This window comes from Taudactylus pleione, unplaced genomic scaffold, assembly GCF_031769625.1.
Source record: "Taudactylus pleione unplaced genomic scaffold, aTauple2 ptg000467l, whole genome shotgun sequence".
NCBI classification, from domain to species: Eukaryota; Metazoa; Chordata; class Amphibia; order Anura; family Myobatrachidae; genus Taudactylus; species Taudactylus pleione.
Window position 1 is genome coordinate 366,857 of NW_028284869.1, and position 17,509 is coordinate 384,365.

The 17,509-nt window shown below is 33.3% G+C and overlaps 9 non-coding genes across 9 annotated transcripts; all 9 read left to right on the forward strand.

The window, feature by feature from the left end:
* Positions 1 to 481: 481 nt before the first annotated feature.
* Positions 482 to 553, forward strand: TRNAE-UUC (transfer RNA glutamic acid (anticodon UUC)). The gene has a single exon. It is a non-coding gene; the product is annotated as a tRNA-Glu (tRNA).
* A 648-nt stretch (positions 554 to 1,201) lies between these two features.
* Positions 1,202 to 1,273, forward strand: TRNAG-UCC (transfer RNA glycine (anticodon UCC)). Its single transcript has one exon. It is a non-coding gene; the product is annotated as a tRNA-Gly (tRNA).
* Positions 1,274 to 2,340: 1,067 nt separating this feature from the next.
* Positions 2,341 to 2,412, forward strand: TRNAE-UUC (transfer RNA glutamic acid (anticodon UUC)). Its single transcript has one exon. It is a non-coding gene; the product is annotated as a tRNA-Glu (tRNA).
* A 648-nt stretch (positions 2,413 to 3,060) lies between these two features.
* Positions 3,061 to 3,132, forward strand: TRNAE-UUC (transfer RNA glutamic acid (anticodon UUC)). The gene has a single exon. It is a non-coding gene; the product is annotated as a tRNA-Glu (tRNA).
* Positions 3,133 to 5,037: 1,905 nt separating this feature from the next.
* On the forward strand, positions 5,038 to 5,109 carry TRNAG-UCC (transfer RNA glycine (anticodon UCC)). Its single transcript has one exon. It is a non-coding gene; the product is annotated as a tRNA-Gly (tRNA).
* Positions 5,110 to 6,176: 1,067 nt separating this feature from the next.
* TRNAE-UUC (transfer RNA glutamic acid (anticodon UUC)) lies at positions 6,177 to 6,248 on the forward strand. Its single transcript has one exon. It is a non-coding gene; the product is annotated as a tRNA-Glu (tRNA).
* A 2,211-nt stretch (positions 6,249 to 8,459) lies between these two features.
* On the forward strand, positions 8,460 to 8,531 carry TRNAG-UCC (transfer RNA glycine (anticodon UCC)). The gene has a single exon. It is a non-coding gene; the product is annotated as a tRNA-Gly (tRNA).
* Positions 8,532 to 10,436: 1,905 nt separating this feature from the next.
* On the forward strand, positions 10,437 to 10,508 carry TRNAE-UUC (transfer RNA glutamic acid (anticodon UUC)). Its single transcript has one exon. It is a non-coding gene; the product is annotated as a tRNA-Glu (tRNA).
* Positions 10,509 to 13,859: 3,351 nt separating this feature from the next.
* Positions 13,860 to 13,931, forward strand: TRNAG-UCC (transfer RNA glycine (anticodon UCC)). Its single transcript has one exon. It is a non-coding gene; the product is annotated as a tRNA-Gly (tRNA).
* The last annotated feature ends 3,578 nt before the right edge of the window (positions 13,932 to 17,509 follow it).

A 17,509-nucleotide genomic window follows, 5' to 3' on the forward strand; every position in this document is an offset into this window, starting at 1 on the left:
TTTAAGATCATAAGCTCCTTAGAGAATGTTTCTTGTTTTGAAGAAATCAGGAATACACTGACCAAGAAATGCCCTTTCAACAAATGGGAAGCTTTCTTGGTATGTGTAGCACTTATGGGGTATGGACAGAGTCATGGCTTTGTCATTCACAGAATACTAGATTTATGGCATCTTAAAAATATCCAACTCTAAATAGTCTTATGTAAATTAGGCTATTAAATATATTTTCCTATTATCTGCTTTAACATTTGATTCAAATTCTCTTTTCCAAAAGTGCCAAAAAGTGGACTTCAGTGGACATCATGTTTATTTATTCATTTGCATTTTTAACCTAATTTGTGCATTGTATTAATATTTTCCATCATCAAAAGAAGTGCATTGCAGTCAATTAATGGATTAACAGTGTAGAGCATTGAAATCATACAATCAGGTGTTGTGGCTTACAGATTTGACTAACAAATGCCCTTTTGAAAACCAGGAAGCGTTGGTGGTATAGTGGTGAGCATAGCTGCCTTTCAAGCAGTTGACCCGGGTTCGATTCCCGGCCAACGCATAGTTTGTATTCAATTTTTAAGATCATAAACTCCTTAGAGAATTATTCTTGTTTTGAAGGAATTAGGAATACACTGACCAAGAAATGCCCTTTCAAAAAACGGGAAGCTTTGTTGGTATGTGTCGCACTGGCCAAAGCATGATTTTTCTTGTGTATTCTTTTCATTTTTTAAGATCATAAGCTCCTTAGAGAATGTTTCTTGTTTTGAAGAAATCAGGAATACACTGACCAAGAAATGCCCTTTCAACAAATGGGAAGCTTTCTTGGTATGTGTAGCACTTATGGGGTATGGACAGAGTCATGGCTTTGTCATTCACAGAATACTAGATTTATGGCATCTTAAAAATATCCAACTCTAAATAGTCTTATGTAAATTAGGCTATTAAATATATTTTCCTATTATCTGCTTTAACATTTGATTCAAATTCTCTTTTCCAAAAGTGCCAAAAAGTGGACTTCAGTGGACATCATGTTTATTTATTCATTTGCATTTTTAACCTAATTTGTGCATTGTATTAATATTTTCCATCATCAAAAGAAGTGCATTGCAGTCATTTAATGGATTAACAGTGTAGAGCATTGAAATCATACAATCAGGTGTTGTGGCTTACAGATTTGACTAACAAATGCCCTTTTGAAAACCAGGAAGCGTTGGTGGTATAGTGGTGAGCATAGCTGCCTTCCAAGCAGTTGACCCGGGTTCGATTCCCAGCCAACGCATAGTTTGTATTCAATTTTTAAGATCATTAACTCCTTAGAGAATTATTCTTGTTTTGAAGGAATTAGGAATACACTGACCAAGAAATGCCCTTTCAAAAAACGGGAAGCTTTGTTGGTATGTGTCGCACTGGCCAAAGCATGATTTTTCTTGTGTATTCTTTTCATTTTTTAAGATCATAAGCTCCTTAGAGAATGTTTCTTGTTTTGAAGAAATCAGGAATACACTGACCAAGAAATGCCCTTTCAACAAATGGGAAGCTTTCTTGGTATGTGTAGCACTTATGGGGTATGGACAGAGTCATGGCTTTGTCATTCACAGAATACTAGATTTATGGCATCTTAAAAATATCCAACTCTGAATAGTCTTATGTAAATTAGGCTATTAAATATATTTTCCTATTATCTGCTTTAACATTTGATTCAAATTCTCTTTTCCAAAAGTGCCAAAAAGTGGACTTCAGTGGACATCATGTTTATTTATTCATTTACATTTTAAACCTATTTTGTGCATTGTATTAATATTTTCCATCATCAAAAGAAGTGCATTGCAGTCAATTACTGGATTAACAGTGTATTCTTTTCATTTTTTAAGATCATAAGCTCCTTAGAGAATGTTTCTTGTTTTGAAGAAATCAGGAATACACTGACCAAGAAATGCCCTTTCAACAAATGGGAAGCTTTCTTGGTATGTGTAGCACTTATGGGGTATGGACAGAGTCATGGCTTTCTCATTCACAGAATACTAGATTTATGGCATCTTAAAAATATCCAACTCTAAATAGTCTTATGTAAATTAGGCTATTAAATATATTTTCCTATTATCTGCTTTAACATTTGATTCAAATTCTCTTTTCCAAAAGTGCCAAAAAGTGGACTTCAGTGGACATCATGTTTATTTATTCATTTGCATTTTTAACCTAATTTGTGCATTGTATTAATATTTTCCATCATCAAAAGAAGTGCATTGCAGTCAATTAATGGATTAACAGTGTAGAGCATTGAAATCATACAATCAGGTGTTGTGGCTTACAGATTTGACTAACAAATGCCCTTTTGAAAACCAGGAAGCGTTGGTGGTATAGTGGTGAGCATAGCTGCCTTTCAAGCAGTTGACCCGGGTTCGATTCCCGGCCAACGCATAGTTTGTATTCAATTTTTAAGATCATAAACTCCTTAGAGAATTATTCTTGTTTTGAAGGAATTAGGAATACACTGACCAAGAAATGCCCTTTCAAAAAACGGGAAGCTTTGTTGGTATGTGTCGCACTGGCCAAAGCATGATTTTTCTTGTGTATTCTTTTCATTTTTTAAGATCATAAGCTCCTTAGAGAATGTTTCTTGTTTTGAAGAAATCAGGAATACACTGACCAAGAAATGCCCTTTCAACAAATGGGAAGCTTTCTTGGTATGTGTAGCACTTATGGGGTATGGACAGAGTCATGGCTTTGTCATTCACAGAATACTAGATTTATGGCATCTTAAAAATATCCAACTCTAAATAGTCTTATGTAAATTAGGCTATTAAATATATTTTCCTATTATCTGCTTTAACATTTGATTCAAATTCTCTTTTCCAAAAGTGCCAAAAAGTGGACTTCAGTGGACATCATGTTTATTTATTCATTTGCATTTTTAACCTAATTTGTGCATTGTATTAATATTTTCCATCATCAAAAGAAGTGCATTGCAGTCAATTAATGGATTAACAGTGTAGAGCATTGAAATCATACAATCAGGTGTTGTGGCTTACAGATTTGACTAACAAATGCCCTTTTGAAAACCAGGAAGCGTTGGTGGTATAGTGGTGAGCATAGCTGCCTTTCAAGCAGTTGACCCGGGTTCGATTCCCGGCCAACGCATAGTTTGTATTCAATTTTTAAGATCATAAACTCCTTAGAGAATTATTCTTGTTTTGAAGGAATTAGGAATACACTGACCAAGAAATGCCCTTTCAAAAAACGGGAAGCTTTGTTGGTATGTGTCGCACTGGCCAAAGCATGATTTTTCTTGTGTATTCTTTTCATTTTTTAAGATCATAAGCTCCTTAGAGAATGTTTCTTGTTTTGAAGAAATCAGGAATACACTGACCAAGAAATGCCCTTTCAACAAATGGGAAGCTTTCTTGGTATGTGTAGCACTTATGGGGTATGGACAGAGTCATGGCTTTGTCATTCACAGAATACTAGATTTATGGCATCTTAAAAATATCCAACTCTGAATAGTCTTATGTAAATTAGGCTATTAAATATATTTTCCTATTATCTGCTTTAACATTTGATTCAAATTCTCTTTTCCAAAAGTGCCAAAAAGTGGACTTCAGTGGACATCATGTTTATTTATTCATTTACATTTTAAACCTATTTTGTGCATTGTATTAATATTTTCCATCATCAAAAGAAGTGCATTGCAGTCAATTACTGGATTAACAGTGTATTCTTTTCATTTTTTAAGATCATAAGCTCCTTAGAGAATGTTTCTTGTTTTGAAGAAATCAGGAATACACTGACCAAGAAATGCCCTTTCAACAAATGGGAAGCTTTCTTGGTATGTGTAGCACTTATGGGGTATGGACAGAGTCATGGCTTTGTCATTCACAGAATACTAGATTTATGGCATCTTAAAAATATCCAACTCTAAATAGTCTTATGTAAATTAGGCTATTAAATATATTTTCCTATTATCTGCTTTAACATTTGATTCAAATTCTCTTTTCCAAAAGTGCCAAAAAGTGGACTTCAGTGGACATCATGTTTATTTATTCATTTACATTTTAAACCTATTTTGTGCATTGTATTAATATTTTCCATCATCAAAAGAAGTGCATTGCAGTCAATTACTGGATTAACAGTGTATTCTTTTCATTTTTTAAGATCATAAGCTCCTTAGAGAATGTTTCTTGTTTTGAAGAAATCAGGAATACACTGACCAAGAAATGCCCTTTCAACAAATGGGAAGCTTTCTTGGTATGTGTAGCACTTATGGGGTATGGACAGAGTCATGGCTTTGTCATTCACAGAATACTAGATTTATGGCATCTTAAAAATATCCAACTCTGAATAGTCTTATGTAAATTAGGCTATTAAATATATTTTCCTATTATCTGCTTTAACATTTGATTCAAATTCTCTTTTCCAAAAGTGCCAAAAAGTGGACTTCAGTGGACATCATGTTTATTTATTCATTTACATTTTAAACCTATTTTGTGCATTGTATTAATATTTTCCATCATCAAAAGAAGTGCATTGCAGTCAATTACTGGATTAACAGTGTATTCTTTTCATTTTTTAAGATCATAAGCTCCTTAGAGAATGTTTCTTGTTTTGAAGAAATCAGGAATACACTGACCAAGAAATGCCCTTTCAACAAATGGGAAGCTTTCTTGGTATGTGTAGCACTTATGGGGTATGGACAGAGTCATGGCTTTGTCATTCACAGAATACTAGATTTATGGCATCTTAAAAATATCCAACTCTAAATAGTCTTATGTAAATTAGGCTATTAAATATATTTTCCTATTATCTGCTTTAACATTTGATTCAAATTCTCTTTTCCAAAAGTGCCAAAAAGTGGACTTCAGTGGACATCATGTTTATTTATTCATTTGCATTTTTAACCTAATTTGTGCATTGTATTAATATTTTCCATCATCAAAAGAAGTGCATTGCAGTCAATTAATGGATTAACAGTGTAGAGCATTGAAATCATACAATCAGGTGTTGTGGCTTACAGATTTGACTAACAAATGCCCTTTTGAAAACCAGGAAGCGTTGGTGGTATAGTGGTGAGCATAGCTGCCTTCCAAGCAGTTGACCCGGGTTCGATTCCCGGCCAACGCATAGTTTGTATTCAATTTTTAAGATCATAAACTCCTTAGAGAATTATTCTTGTTTTGAAGGAATTAGGAATACACTGACCAAGAAATGCCCTTTCAAAAAACGGGAAGCTTTGTTGGTATGTGTCGCACTGGCCAAAGCATGATTTTTCTTGTGTATTCTTTTCATTTTTTAAGATCATAAGCTCCTTAGAGAATGTTTCTTGTTTTGAAGAAATCAGGAATACACTGACCAAGAAATGCCCTTTCAACAAATGGGAAGCTTTCTTGGTATGTGTAGCACTTATGGGGTATGGACAGAGTCATGGCTTTGTCATTCACAGAATACTAGATTTATGGCATCTTAAAAATATCCAACTCTGAATAGTCTTATGTAAATTAGGCTATTAAATATATTTTCCTATTATCTGCTTTAACATTTGATTCAAATTCTCTTTTCCAAAAGTGCCAAAAAGTGGACTTCAGTGGACATCATGTTTATTTATTCATTTACATTTTAAACCTATTTTGTGCATTGTATTAATATTTTCCATCATCAAAAGAAGTGCATTGCAGTCAATTACTGGATTAACAGTGTATTCTTTTCATTTTTTAAGATCATAAGCTCCTTAGAGAATGTTTCTTGTTTTGAAGAAATCAGGAATACACTGACCAAGAAATGCCCTTTCAACAAATGGGAAGCTTTCTTGGTATGTGTAGCACTTATGGGGTATGGACAGAGTCATGGCTTTGTCATTCACAGAATACTAGATTTATGGCATCTTAAAAATATCCAACTCTAAATAGTCTTATGTAAATTAGGCTATTAAATATATTTTCCTATTATCTGCTTTAACATTTGATTCAAATTCTCTTTTCCAAAAGTGCCAAAAAGTGGACTTCAGTGGACATCATGTTTATTTATTCATTTGCATTTTTAACCTAATTTGTGCATTGTATTAATATTTTCCATCATCAAAAGAAGTGCATTGCAGTCAATTAATGGATTAACAGTGTAGAGCATTGAAATCATACAATCAGGTGTTGTGGCTTACAGATTTGACTAACAAATGCCCTTTTGAAAACCAGGAAGCGTTGGTGGTATAGTGGTGAGCATAGCTGCCTTTCAAGCAGTTGACCCGGGTTCGATTCCTGGCCAACGCATAGTTTGTATTCAATTTTTAAGATCATAAACTCCTTAGAGAATTATTCTTGTTTTGAAGGAATTAGGAATACACTGACCAAGAAATGCCCTTTCAAAAAACGGGAAGCTTTGTTGGTATGTGTCGCACTGGCCAAAGCATGATTTTTCTTGTGTATTCTTTTCATTTTTTAAGATCATAAGCTCCTTAGAGAATGTTTCTTGTTTTGAAGAAATCAGGAATACACTGACCAAGAAATGCCCTTTCAACAAATGGGAAGCTTTCTTGGTATGTGTAGCACTTATGGGGTATGGACAGAGTCATGGCTTTGTCATTCACAGAATACTAGATTTATGGCATCTTAAAAATATCCAACTCTGAATAGTCTTATGTAAATTAGGCTATTAAATATATTTTCCTATTATCTGCTTTAACATTTGATTCAAATTCTCTTTTCCAAAAGTGCCAAAAAGTGGACTTCAGTGGACATCATGTTTATTTATTCATTTACATTTTAAACCTATTTTGTGCATTGTATTAATATTTTCCATCATCAAAAGAAGTGCATTGCAGTCAATTACTGGATTAACAGTGTATTCTTTTCATTTTTTAAGATCATAAGCTCCTTAGAGAATGTTTCTTGTTTTGAAGAAATCAGGAATACACTGACCAAGAAATGCCCTTTCAACAAATGGGAAGCTTTCTTGGTATGTGTAGCACTTATGGGGTATGGACAGAGTCATGGCTTTGTCATTCACAGAATACTAGATTTATGGCATCTTAAAAATATCCAACTCTAAATAGTCTTATGTAAATTAGGCTATTAAATATATTTTCCTATTATCTGCTTTAACATTTGATTCAAATTCTCTTTTCTAAAAGTGCCAAAAAGTGGACTTCAGTGGACATCATGTTTATTTATTCATTTGCATTTTTAACCTAATTTGTGCATTGTATTAATATTTTCCATCATCAAAAGAAGTGCATTGCAGTCAATTAATGGATTAACAGTGTAGAGCATTGAAATCATACAATCAGGTGTTGTGGCTTACAGATTTGACTAACAAAAGCCCTTTTGAAAACCAGGAAGCGTTGGGGGTATAGTGGTGAGCATAGCTGCCTTCCAAGCAGTTGACCCGGGTTCGATTCCCGGCCATTTTATGGCATAGTTTATATTCAATTTTTAAGATCATAAACTCCTTAGAGAATTATTCTTGTTTTGAAGGAATTAGGAATACACTGACCAAGAAATGCCCTTTCAAAAAACGGAAAGCTTTGTTGGTATGTGTCGCACTGGCCAAAGCATGATTTTTCTTGTGTATTCTTTTCATTTTTTAAGATCATAAGCTCCTTAGAGAATGTTTCTTGTTTTGAAGAAATCAGGAATACACTGACCAAGAAATGCCCTTTCAACAAATGGGAAGCTTTCTTGGTATGTGTAGCACTTATGGGGTATGGACAGAGTCATGGCTTTGTCATTCACAGAATACTAGATTTATGGCATCTTAAAAATATCCAACTCTGAATAGTCTTATGTAAATTAGGCTATTAAATATATTTTCCTATTATCTGCTTTAACATTTGATTCAAATTCTCTTTTCCAAAAGTGCCAAAAAGTGGACTTCAGTGGACATCATGTTTATTTATTCATTTACATTTTAAACCTATTTTGTGCATTGTATTAATATTTTCCATCATCAAAAGAAGTGCATTGCAGTCAATTACTGGATTAACAGTGTATTCTTTTCATTTTTTAAGATCATAAGCTCCTTAGAGAATGTTTCTTGTTTTGAAGAAATCAGGAATACACTGACCAAGAAATGCCCTTTCAACAAATGGGAAGCTTTCTTGGTATGTGTAGCACTTATGGGGTATGGACAGAGTCATGGCTTTGTCATTCACAGAATACTAGATTTATGGCATCTTAAAAATATCCAACTCTAAATAGTCTTATGTAAATTAGGCTATTAAATATATTTTCCTATTATCTGCTTTAACATTTGATTCAAATTCTCTTTTCCAAAAGTGCCAAAAAGTGGACTTCAGTGGACATCATGTTTATTTATTCATTTGCATTTTTAACCTAATTTGTGCATTGTATTAATATTTTCCATCATCAAAAGAAGTGCATTGCAGTCAATTAATGGATTAACAGTGTAGAGCATTGAAATCATACAATCAGGTGTTGTGGCTTACAGATTTGACTAACAAATGCCCTTTTGAAAACCAGGAAGCGTTGGTGGTATAGTGGTGAGCATAGCTGCCTTCCAAGCAGTTGACCCGGGTTCGATTCCCGGCCAACGCATAGTTTGTATTCAATTTTTAAGATCATAAACTCCTTAGAGAATTATTCTTGTTTTGAAGGAATTAGGAATACACTGACCAAGAAATGCCCTTTCAAAAAACGGAAAGCTTTGTTGGTATGTGTCGCACTGGCCAAAGCATGATTTTTCTTGTGTATTCTTTTCATTTTTTAAGATCATAAGCTCCTTAGAGAATGTTTCTTGTTTTGAAGAAATCAGGAATACACTGACCAAGAAATGCCCTTTCAACAAATGGGAAGCTTTCTTGGTATGTGTAGCACTTATGGGGTATGGACAGAGTCATGGCTTTGTCATTCACAGAATACTAGATTTATGGCATCTTAAAAATATCCAACTCTGAATAGTCTTATGTAAATTAGGCTATTAAATATATTTTCCTATTATCTGCTTTAACATTTGATTCAAATTCTCTTTTCCAAAAGTGCCAAAAAGTGGACTTCAGTGGACATCATGTTTATTTATTCATTTACATTTTAAACCTATTTTGTGCATTGTATTAATATTTTCCATCATCAAAAGAAGTGCATTGCAGTCAATTACTGGATTAACAGTGTATTCTTTTCATTTTTTAAGATCATAAGCTCCTTAGAGAATGTTTCTTGTTTTGAAGAAATCAGGAATACACTGACCAAGAAATGCCCTTTCAACAAATGGGAAGCTTTCTTGGTATGTGTAGCACTTATGGGGTATGGACAGAGTCATGGCTTTGTCATTCACAGAATACTAGATTTATGGCATCTTAAAAATATCCAACTCTGAATAGTCTTATGTAAATTAGGCTATTAAATATATTTTCCTATTATCTGCTTTAACATTTGATTCAAATTCTCTTTTCCAAAAGTGCCAAAAAGTGGACTTCAGTGGACATCATGTTTATTTATTCATTTACATTTTAAACCTATTTTGTGCATTGTATTAATATTTTCCATCATCAAAAGAAGTGCATTGCAGTCAATTACTGGATTAACAGTGTATTCTTTTCATTTTTTAAGATCATAAGCTCCTTAGAGAATGTTTCTTGTTTTGAAGAAATCAGGAATACACTGACCAAGAAATGCCCTTTCAACAAATGGGAAGCTTTCTTGGTATGTGTAGCACTTATGGGGTATGGACAGAGTCATGGCTTTGTCATTCACAGAATACTAGATTTATGGCATCTTAAAAATATCCAACTCTGAATAGTCTTATGTAAATTAGGCTATTAAATATATTTTCCTATTATCTGCTTTAACATTTGATTCAAATTCTCTTTTCCAAAAGTGCCAAAAAGTGGACTTCAGTGGACATCATGTTTATTTATTCATTTACATTTTAAACCTATTTTGTGCATTGTATTAATATTTTCCATCATCAAAAGAAGTGCATTGCAGTCAATTACTGGATTAACAGTGTATTCTTTTCATTTTTTAAGATCATAAGCTCCTTAGAGAATGTTTCTTGTTTTGAAGAAATCAGGAATACACTGACCAAGAAATGCCCTTTCAACAAATGGGAAGCTTTCTTGGTATGTGTAGCACTTATGGGGTATGGACAGAGTCATGGCTTTGTCATTCACAGAATACTAGATTTATGGCATCTTAAAAATATCCAACTCTAAATAGTCTTATGTAAATTAGGCTATTAAATATATTTTCCTATTATCTGCTTTAACATTTGATTCAAATTCTCTTTTCCAAAAGTGCCAAAAAGTGGACTTCAGTGGACATCATGTTTATTTATTCATTTGCATTTTTAACCTAATTTGTGCATTGTATTAATATTTTCCATCATCAAAAGAAGTGCATTGCAGTCAATTAATGGATTAACAGTGTAGAGCATTGAAATCATACAATCAGGTGTTGTGGCTTACAGATTTGACTAACAAATGCCCTTTTGAAAACCAGGAAGCGTTGGTGGTATAGTGGTGAGCATAGCTGCCTTTCAAGCAGTTGACCCGGGTTCGATTCCTGGCCAACGCATAGTTTGTATTCAATTTTTAAGATCATAAACTCCTTAGAGAATTATTCTTGTTTTGAAGGAATTAGGAATACACTGACCAAGAAATGCCCTTTCAAAAAACGGGAAGCTTTGTTGGTATGTGTCGCACTGGCCAAAGCATGATTTTTCTTGTGTATTCTTTTCATTTTTTAAGATCATAAGCTCCTTAGAGAATGTTTCTTGTTTTGAAGAAATCAGGAATACACTGACCAAGAAATGCCCTTTCAACAAATGGGAAGCTTTCTTGGTATGTGTAGCACTTATGGGGTATGGACAGAGTCATGGCTTTGTCATTCACAGAATACTAGATTTATGGCATCTTAAAAATATCCAACTCTGAATAGTCTTATGTAAATTAGGCTATTAAATATATTTTCCTATTATCTGCTTTAACATTTGATTCAAATTCTCTTTTCCAAAAGTGCCAAAAAGTGGACTTCAGTGGACATCATGTTTATTTATTCATTTACATTTTAAACCTATTTTGTGCATTGTATTAATATTTTCCATCATCAAAAGAAGTGCATTGCAGTCAATTACTGGATTAACAGTGTATTCTTTTCATTTTTTAAGATCATAAGCTCCTTAGAGAATGTTTCTTGTTTTGAAGAAATCAGGAATACACTGACCAAGAAATGCCCTTTCAACAAATGGGAAGCTTTCTTGGTATGTGTAGCACTTATGGGGTATGGACAGAGTCATGGCTTTGTCATTCACAGAATACTAGATTTATGGCATCTTAAAAATATCCAACTCTAAATAGTCTTATGTAAATTAGGCTATTAAATATATTTTCCTATTATCTGCTTTAACATTTGATTCAAATTCTCTTTTCCAAAAGTGCCAAAAAGTGGACTTCAGTGGACATCATGTTTATTTATTCATTTGCATTTTTAACCTAATTTGTGCATTGTATTAATATTTTCCATCTTCAAAAGAAGTGCATTGCAGTCAATTAATGGATTAACAGTGTAGAGCATTGAAATCATACAATCAGGTGTTGTGGCTTACAGATTTGACTAACAAAAGCCCTTTTGAAAACCAGGAAGTGTTGGGGGTATAGTGGTGAGCATAGCTGCCTTCCAAGCAGTTGACCCGGGTTCGATTCCCGGCCATTTTATGGCATAGTTTATATTCAATTTTTAAGATCATAAACTCCTTAGAGAATTATTCTTGTTTTGAAGGAATTAGGAATACACTGACCAAGAAATGCCCTTTCAAAAAACGGAAAGCTTTGTTGGTATGTGTCGCACTGGCCAAAGCATGATTTTTCTTGTGTATTCTTTTCATTTTTTAAGATCATAAGCTCCTTAGAGAATGTTTCTTGTTTTGAAGAAATCAGGAATACACTGACCAAGAAATGCCCTTTCAACAAATGGGAAGCTTTCTTGGTATGTGTAGCACTTATGGGGTATGGACAGAGTCATGGCTTTGTCATTCACAGAATACTAGATTTATGGCATCTTAAAAATATCCAACTCTGAATAGTCTTATGTAAATTAGGCTATTAAATATATTTTCCTATTATCTGCTTTAACATTTGATTCAAATTCTCTTTTCCAAAAGTGCCAAAAAGTGGACTTCAGTGGACATCATGTTTATTTATTCATTTACATTTTAAACCTATTTTGTGCATTGTATTAATATTTTCCATCATCAAAAAGTGCATTGCAGTCAATTACTGGATTAACAGTGTATTCTTTTCATTTTTTAAGATCATAAGCTCCTTAGAGAATGTTTCTTGTTTTGAAGAAATCAGGAATACACTGACCAAGAAATGCCCTTTCAACAAATGGGAAGCTTTCTTGGTATGTGTAGCACTTATGGGGTATGGACAGAGTCATGGCTTTGTCATTCACAGAATACTAGATTTATGGCATCTTAAAAATATCCAACTCTAAATAGTCTTATGTAAATTAGGCTATTAAATATATTTTCCTATTATCTGCTTTAACATTTGATTCAAATTCTCTTTTCCAAAAGTGCCAAAAAGTGGACTTCAGTGGACATCATGTTTATTTATTCATTTGCATTTTTAACCTAATTTGTGCATTGTATTAATATTTTCCATCATCAAAAGAAGTGCATTGCAGTCAATTAATGGATTAACAGTGTAGAGCATTGAAATCATACAATCAGGTGTTGTGGCTTACAGATTTGACTAACAAAAGCCCTTTTGAAAACCAGGAAGCGTTGGGGGTATAGTGGTGAGCATAGCTGCCTTCCAAGCAGTTGACCCGGGTTCGATTCCCGGCCATTTTATGGCATAGTTTATATTCAATTTTTAAGATCATAAACTCCTTAGAGAATTATTCTTGTTTTGAAGGAATTAGGAATACACTGACCAAGAAATGCCCTTTCAAAAAACGGAAAGCTTTGTTGGTATGTGTCGCACTGGCCAAAGCATGATTTTTCTTGTGTATTCTTTTCATTTTTTAAGATCATAAGCTCCTTAGAGAATGTTTCTTGTTTTGAAGAAATCAGGAATACACTGACCAAGAAATGCCCTTTCAACAAATGGGAAGCTTTCTTGGTATGTGTAGCACTTATGGGGTATGGACAGAGTCATGGCTTTGTCATTCACAGAATACTAGATTTATGGCATCTTAAAAATATCCAACTCTGAATAGTCTTATGTAAATTAGGCTATTAAATATATTTTCCTATTATCTGCTTTAACATTTGATTCAAATTCTCTTTTCCAAAAGTGCCAAAAAGTGGACTTCAGTGGACATCATGTTTATTTATTCATTTACATTTTAAACCTATTTTGTGCATTGTATTAATATTTTCCATCATCAAAAAGTGCATTGCAGTCAATTACTGGATTAACAGTGTATTCTTTTCATTTTTTAAGATCATAAGCTCCTTAGAGAATGTTTCTTGTTTTGAAGAAATCAGGAATACACTGACCAAGAAATGCCCTTTCAACAAATGGGAAGCTTTCTTGGTATGTGTAGCACTTATGGGGTATGGACAGAGTCATGGCTTTGTCATTCACAGAATACTAGATTTATGGCATCTTAAAAATATCCAACTCTAAATAGTCTTATGTAAATTAGGCTATTAAATATATTTTCCTATTATCTGCTTTAACATTTGATTCAAATTCTCTTTTCCAAAAGTGCCAAAAAGTGGACTTCAGTGGACATCATGTTTATTTATTCATTTGCATTTTTAACCTAATTTGTGCATTGTATTAATATTTTCCATCATCAAAAGAAGTGCATTGCAGTCAATTAATGGATTAACAGTGTAGAGCATTGAAATCATACAATCAGGTGTTGTGGCTTACAGATTTGACTAACAAATGCCCTTTTGAAAACCAGGAAGCGTTGGTGGTATAGTGGTGAGCATAGCTGCCTTCCAAGCAGTTGACCCGGGTTCGATTCCCGGCCAACGCATAGTTTGTATTCAATTTTTAAGATCATAAACTCCTTAGAGAATTATTCTTGTTTTGAAGGAATTAGGAATACACTGACCAAGAAATGCCCTTTCAAAAAACGGAAAGCTTTGTTGGTATGTGTCGCACTGGCCAAAGCATGATTTTTCTTGTGTATTCTTTTCATTTTTTAAGATCATAAGCTCCTTAGAGAATGTTTCTTGTTTTGAAGAAATCAGGAATACACTGACCAAGAAATGCCCTTTCAACAAATGGGAAGCTTTCTTGGTATGTGTAGCACTTATGGGGTATGGACAGAGTCATGGCTTTGTCATTCACAGAATACTAGATTTATGGCATCTTAAAAATATCCAACTCTGAATAGTCTTATGTAAATTAGGCTATTAAATATATTTTCCTATTATCTGCTTTAACATTTGATTCAAATTCTCTTTTCCAAAAGTGCCAAAAAGTGGACTTCAGTGGACATCATGTTTATTTATTCATTTACATTTTAAACCTATTTTGTGCATTGTATTAATATTTTCCATCATCAAAAGAAGTGCATTGCAGTCAATTACTGGATTAACAGTGTATTCTTTTCATTTTTTAAGATCATAAGCTCCTTAGAGAATGTTTCTTGTTTTGAAGAAATCAGGAATACACTGACCAAGAAATGCCCTTTCAACAAATGGGAAGCTTTCTTGGTATGTGTAGCACTTATGGGGTATGGACAGAGTCATGGCTTTGTCATTCACAGAATACTAGATTTATGGTATCTTAAAAATATCCAACTCTAAATAGTCTTATGTAAATTAGGCTATTAAATATATTTTCCTATTATCTGCTTTAACATTTGATTCAAATTCTCTTTTCCAAAAGTGCCAAAAAGTGGACTTCAGTGGACATCATGTTTATTTATTCATTTGCATTTTTAACCTAATTTGTGCATTGTATTAATATTTTCCATCATCAAAAGAAGTGCATTGCAGTCAATTAATGGATTAACAGTGTAGAGCATTGAAATCATACAATCAGGTGTTGTGGCTTACAGATTTGACTAATAAAAGCCCTTTTGAAAACCAGGAAGCGTTGGGGGTATAGTGGTGAGCATAGCTGCCTTCCAAGCAGTTGACCCGGGTTCGATTCCCGGCCATTTTATGGCATAGTTTATATTCAATTTTTAAGATCATAAACTCCTTAGAGAATTATTCTTGTTTTGAAGGAATTAGGAATACACTGACCAAGAAATGCCCTTTCAAAAAACGGAAAGCTTTGTTGGTATGTGTCGCACTGGCCAAAGCATGATTTTTCTTGTGTATTCTTTTCATTTTTTAAGATCATAAGCTCCTTAGAGAATGTTTCTTGTTTTGAAGAAATCAGGAATACACTGACCAAGAAATGCCCTTTCAACAAATGGGAAGCTTTCTTGGTATGTGTAGCACTTATGGGGTATGGACAGAGTCATGGCTTTGTCATTCACAGAATACTAGATTTATGGCATCTTAAAAATATCCAACTCTGAATAGTCTTATGTAAATTAGGCTATTAAATATATTTTCCTATTATCTGCTTTAACATTTGATTCAAATTCTCTTTTCCAAAAGTGCCAAAAAGTGGACTTCAGTGGACATCATGTTTATTTATTCATTTACATTTTAAACCTATTTTGTGCATTGTATTAATATTTTCCATCATCAAAAGAAGTGCATTGCAGTCAATTACTGGATTAACAGTGTATTCTTTTCATTTTTTAAGATCATAAGCTCCTTAGAGAATGTTTCTTGTTTTGAAGAAATCAGGAATACACTGACCAAGAAATGCCCTTTCAACAAATGGGAAGCTTTCTTGGTATGTGTAGCACTTATGGGGTATGGACAGAGTCATGGCTTTGTCATTCACAGAATACTAGATTTATGGTATCTTAAAAATATCCAACTCTAAATAGTCTTATGTAAATTAGGCTATTAAATATATTTTCCTATTATCTGCTTTAACATTTGATTCAAATTCTCTTTTCCAAAAGTGCCAAAAAGTGGACTTCAGTGGACATCATGTTTATTTATTCATTTGCATTTTTAACCTAATTTGTGCATTGTATTAATATTTTCCATCATCAAAAGAAGTGCATTGCAGTCAATTAATGGATTAACAGTGTAGAGCATTGAAATCATACAATCAGGTGTTGTGGCTTACAGATTTGACTAATAAAAGCCCTTTTGAAAACCAGGAAGCGTTGGGGGTATAGTGGTGAGCATAGCTGCCTTCCAAGCAGTTGACCCGGGTTCGATTCCCGGCCATTTTATGGCATAGTTTATATTCAATTTTTAAGATCATAAACTCCTTAGAGAATTATTCTTGTTTTGAAGGAATTAGGAATACACTGACCAAGAAATGCCCTTTCAAAAAACGGAAAGCTTTGTTGGTATGTGTCGCACTGGCCAAAGCATGATTTTTCTTGTGTATTCTTTTCATTTTTTAAGATCATAAGCTCCTTAGAGAATGTTTCTTGTTTTGAAGAAATCAGGAATACACTGACCAAGAAATGCCCTTTCAACAAATGGGAAGCTTTCTTGGTATGTGTAGCACTTATGGGGTATGGACAGAGTCATGGCTTTGTCATTCACAGAATACTAGATTTATGGCATCTTAAAAATATCCAACTCTGAATAGTCTTATGTAAATTAGGCTATTAAATATATTTTCCTATTATCTGCTTTAACATTTGATTCAAATTCTCTTTTCCAAAAGTGCCAAAAAGTGGACTTCAGTGGACATCATGTTTATTTATTCATTTACATTTTAAACCTATTTTGTGCATTGTATTAATATTTTCCATCATCAAAAGAAGTGCATTGCAGTCAATTACTGGATTAACAGTGTATTCTTTTCATTTTTTAAGATCATAAGCTCCTTAGAGAATGTTTCTTGTTTTGAAGAAATCAGGAATACACTGACCAAGAAATGCCCTTTCAACAAATGGGAAGCTTTCTTGGTATGTGTAGCACTTATGGGGTATGGACAGAGTCATGGCTTTGTCATTCACAGAATACTAGATTTATGGCATCTTAAAAATATCCAACTCTGAATAGTCTTATGTAAATTAGGCTATTAAATATATTTTCCTATTATCTGCTTTAACATTTGATTCAAATTCTCTTTTCCAAAAGTGCCAAAAAGTGGACTTCAGTGGACATCATGTTTATTTATTCATTTACATTTTAAACCTATTTTGTGCATTGTATTAATATTTTCCATCATCAAAAGAAGTGCATTGCAGTCAATTACTGGATTAACAGTGTATTCTTTTCATTTTTTAAGATCATAAGCTCCTTAGAGAATGTTTCTTGTTTTGAAGAAATCAGGAATACACTGACCAAGAAATGCCCTTTCAACAAATGGGAAGCTTTCTTGGTATGTGTAGCACTTATGGGGTATGGACAGAGTCATGGCTTTGTCATTCACAGAATACTAGATTTATGGTATCTTAAAAATATCCAACTCTAAATAGTCTTATGTAAATTAGGCTATTAAATATATTTTCCTATTATCTGCTTTAACATTTGATTCAAATTCTCTTTTCCAAAAGTGCCAAAAAGT